The sequence below is a fragment of the Selaginella moellendorffii genome, unplaced genomic scaffold (assembly GCF_000143415.4).
Source record: "Selaginella moellendorffii unplaced genomic scaffold, v1.0 SELMOscaffold_125, whole genome shotgun sequence".
Taxonomy (NCBI): domain Eukaryota; kingdom Viridiplantae; phylum Streptophyta; class Lycopodiopsida; order Selaginellales; family Selaginellaceae; genus Selaginella; species Selaginella moellendorffii.
The window spans coordinates 85,865-90,780 of record NW_003314386.1 but is presented as its reverse complement, the minus strand read 5'-3'; positions in this window follow the sequence as shown (position 1 = coordinate 90,780).

The following is a 4,916-nucleotide window of genomic DNA, read 5'->3' as shown; positions in this document are numbered from 1 at the left end:
GTAAATCTCATCCAAGGCTAAATACTGGCGAGAGACCGATAGTGCACAAGTATCGCGAGGGAAAGATGAAAAGGACTTTGAAAAGAGAGTTAAAAAGTGCTTGAAATTGCTGGGAGGGAAGCGAATGGATGCCTTTGTTGCCTGCTGGTTGTGTGCGGAACGGCGTAAAAGCTGGTCTGTCAATCAACTCAGCGGGCTCCCTAGTGTGGGGGTGGATGCCGGGATAAAGGTCCCGGGCTCTTTTGCTTGGGATTGATGCCGGTGTCTACTCTGTGGCCTGGGGTGTGCGCCTTTCTGGCGGGCAACCTGCACACCCGGGACGCTGGCGGTTTTAGGTTTTTCATTCGACCCGTCTTGAAACACGGACCAAGGAGTCTAACATGTATGCGAGCCTGCGGGTGTTTACACCTTGCCAGGCGTAAGGAAACTGATGTGTGGGATCCCCTTCGGGGGTGCACCACCGACCGACCATGAGCTTTTGTGAAAGGTTCGAGTGTAAGCATACCTGCTGGGACCCGAAAGATGGTGAACTATGCCTGGGCAGGGCGAAGCCAGAGGAAACTCTGGTGGAGGCTCGTAGCGATACTGACGTGCAAATCGTTCGTCAGACTTGGGTATAGGGGCGAAAGACTAATCGAACCATCTAGTAGCTGGTTCCCTCCGAAGTATCCCTCAGGATAGCTGGAGCTCAAATTGAGAGTTTTATCAGGTAAAGCGAATGATTAGAGGCATTGGGGGTGAAACACCCTCGACCTATTCTCAAAATTTAAATAGGTAAGGTGTCGGGGTTGCTCCGGCTGAACCCCGACCTTTGAATCTGAGCTCCAAGTGGGCCATTTTTGTTAAGCAGATCGACTAGGCCGTTTTCGGTACATTCGTCCGAGGCATAGGATCATCCGCCCGGTAACCCGGTACCGACCACGACCAAAACGATTTCCCTTAACAATTCCTATGTCACCTCCTACGGTTTGGGTGTCCGGGGGGTACCTGTATCATGGAAGACGAGGATTAGTAATGCAATCTCCGCTAGCTCTATCTCTCATTTTGTGAAAGTACGAAGCTAGGTCTCAAAACTGAACTGAGATTTGCACGACTGATGCTCGCGAGCCAATGTACTCAGGGACATGCCCGGGCCGCACATCAGAAGTGACTTCCAAAGATTAGAGCTAAGGAACATGCTCAACCTGATCGCTATCCGTTGACTCATGGATCTCGCCGTCTGGACCAGTCGCTGTCATCCCGTCTTTTTTCTAAGCGGATGATTAGAAGCTGGAACAGTCGAGAGTACAAGCACTACCTGGGCAGAGTCAGTAAGAACCCCTTGTGTCGCTGTGGTGTTTAGTTCCAGCGCTCTGGCCGAGAGGGATTCCTACAGGCCAAGGGTAAAAAACCGCAGCAAAACGAATCGTTTGTACCCGTTTTTGCGTGGCCAGGAATGCGGAAGTGAGATTCCTCGCGACCTTAGTGGTGGGTGTGAGCTCGTTTTGAGCTATCCCCAAACAAGCACTTCGTTGGCGCTGCTCATTCTTGCGGTGTGCAACGAAGCGGCTGTTGATCCTGGAGTGGGCGAGAAGTGTGCGTGGTTGTGCTAGCGCACAGCCTTGCAGCGGCCCGAGCTTGCTCTGCTTGTGGATGCGCTCCTGGAGAATGCGGCGGCGGCGGATGCAAGCGAGAAACCCTAACGTTAGGGTTTTTCCCGTCGCTTCATACCTTTCGGTGTGAGAAAATCCAGCGCCCGCAGCCATGAAGTCGACTAGCTATAGCTTGTAATTAGGTTTGCCAATCCGTACAGCGTGTTTCTTCGCGCGAGATTCTGTGAGGAATCCAAAGTTTTGTTTTTTACCATGCCACGTCTACTCATGGATCCCATTCGTTTATTCATGGGAAAACAGAGTTTTCCATAAGTAAGGTTTCCTTTAGAGATTATTTCTGAGGAAGACCTTGCTGTGATTAAGGCGTGGGATCTGTCTCAGAGTGAGAGCACAGCTGTTTTTTAATTTTTATCAATCAAAACACAGTTGTAGTCGAAGGTACGCTTGCGTTTTTTAGTTCAGCGCGTGACCAAGGACAGCATGGTAAGTTTGGGGGAACTAATTCTTTTGTTGTTCACAGTCCAAAACGGCATAAATATCGAATCTATTATGTTTCGATATGATGCTAGAGTGATGGATAGTCCTGTCTAGAGGACAGAGTTCCTGGTACTCAGCTTGAATTTGCTGAGTCGTCGAGCTGTGGTGGCCTATTGGCCGGTTCTCTCCAGATGTCAAAGAAAATTTCCAAGACTGCTTGTACCGGAGTCAGGGGGCTGGTGAGAATTATACGATCCAGACCACTGAGGATGAGTCGTCTCAATGCATAGCGATGGAATCCTTTTTCCACGAAGCATTCAACGAGATTATCAATCTCGAGGACGACACCACCGGCGGTATTAATCAGATAAAAAAGCGCAAAGACTTGCCCCAGGATCACCTTGGATGAGTTTGCGACGGGCCGGTTTGAATCTCGATGAATGTACAGCGAGACTTTGAATGGAAGTGATCGGCGCTTGTCATATTTTGTGGTTAAGAAGGTACCGTCAACTCGTATGATCTGAATCTGAAGGCTCAAAAAGTGAGCGGACAGATTCACGAGCGAGCCGTCCGTGTTCACGAATGGGTTATCCATCTCGTTCTGCATGGCCAGGAAACGTAATGGATATATCCAGAACGGATTTCCTTCAGATTCGACTTGATCAAGGTCAAGGAATCGGAGGATCATGGGGTTATTCATTGACACCAGATCGTCCATGTATCGGAACGTATGTTCGAATAAGCGCAGCAGATCGTACCGGCCTAGACGAGCGAGTCGAGTGATAAAGTTATACTCGAAATAGAATAGGTACAGGTTACACCACAAAGGCGAGCACGAGAAGCCCATAGGAATTCCTCGGACTTGTCTCCATACTCGATCACCCAGCCGGACGTATGTGTTCCGGATAATGAAGTGATTTAGCTCGATGACTTTTGTTGGATCCATTCTGGTGGCCTTCACTGATGAGTGGCGTAGAGGTTTCCATTCGGCCTCAAGCTCGCCGTTCTTCTTTTGAATCAGAAAAAGGTCCTTATGGAGGTGGTTTTGGTGCGCGAAAGCCAAATTGACGAGGTTTGTCATGGCCGTCGTGAGGCCTTGATCTCCCTCAAGGGGGATGGCCTCGTAGCACTTTGTGATATCTCCCGTATAGATCGTGGTGATCTTGTCGGGGAGATTAATCGCGAACTCCTGTGTGGATCCAAGGATCCAGCACGCGTTCGTTTTTCCTCCGAAGAATTTTGCCCGTGCGTAGAAATCATCGGCTACGTTTTGTAGCGCCTCCTGTATTCCTTTCAGGATAGCGGTGAGGCAAATTGTGATTTCAGAGAAGACACATCCATCCGCATTTGTTAACCAGCGCATTTTATTCTTATGCGCTTTATAGATTCCCATAAGGTAAGGGAGATCTGGTCTCAGCGGCGGGAATTCCTGTAAGGGCGGTTCACCGAGCAGTTGTTTTACAACTTGCTCAGGCGTCTCAGGGACATTATTGTCCGAGACTACGAGTGAAAAGTCGTCACTATTCATCTGCGCAAGCGCTTGCTCCCGGGCCAACGTTTTGCAAAAGAAGGTGGGTGTGTTGGCCGCTTTATCTGCGCCACTGATGTACAAGTGTTTATGTACCCACTCCAATTGCCGCTTTGCCTCAGGGGTGGTCATCACATCTATCATCGGGGTGGTCTGGCAATTTTGTACTGCCATTCGGACCCGGTAGTTGATATGCTGTTTAACAGCAGCTTCGTTGCTAGGCCAGTTACGGATGTAGACATCGGGAATCATACTGGCAATCCGATCCCAGGCCTCACAGACTTCGGCAATGATTTTTGCTGTCTGGAGTGGTTTCGGGGTGATGTGATTGAGACCTTTCTCGATGACAGTCGTGAGTATGCGTGAGCCAAGGATCTTTGGATCCAAAGTACGCACATGTCCAGTCTCGTCGAGATAAGTCACCCATGGCCAACTTTTGCATTCGCAAACCAGTGGTGCATGAGTGTCCCAGTTACAGAAAACCTCTTTGGGTTTATAGAAGTCGTGTTTGATCTGGGGTTCGTACCTCCAGCCAAATACGATGGGATCCAGGAGTTCCGCGTCTAGGCCAATCATTTCCAGGCATTCCCTCATAAGGGTGCGGATACTGATCCTCTCGAATCCGGCGCTAATATATCGGAGGTGTACGAATTTTCGTTCACACTCCGTTTCCTCTTTGACCAACCATTTACGTCCGGCCAAATGATGGATGTAGTGTAAAGTACACTGTGGAAGCAATCACGAGAGCACTTTCATTAGCTACCAATCATGGAAGGAGAAAACAGAAATTTATTTATCGCTGCTTTCTTGCACCGAGCCTTTTGCGTAGCCTCTGTTTATTTGAGCTTGCATTGGCCTCGGACGTCTTGGAGATTGATGGTGGTGTGCCCGTCTCCTGTGATGTCAGTCCCGTGGATGTTTGTCCGTCGGGACGATCACGTTTCCGATTAGGTGGTAAGCCTCGAGACCTCGCCGGCGTGCGTTGTGAGGACGGTGTAGGTGAGAAAGCTCCATTGCTTTCGCTACCATCACGTTGTGAAGTCGTTGGGGATCGGTACTGCTGGACGGGGATGAACTTGCATATGTTCATCTTGGTTTGTCCATGCGGGATGAACTCCAGATCCGGGTTGGCTGGTTTTTTCGCCACCTCAATAGCAGCTGCTTGCATCCATTCTCGGATTTGAAGGAAGGCAGCTATCTGGAGGATCACTTGCGGATTAGCCGTAAGTAGGGACAGGAAGATGGCGAGGCGGTCTGACGACGTCAAACTTGAATCTGGCCAGTACTTGTCCAGGTTGTTAAGCATGTACCAGAACAAG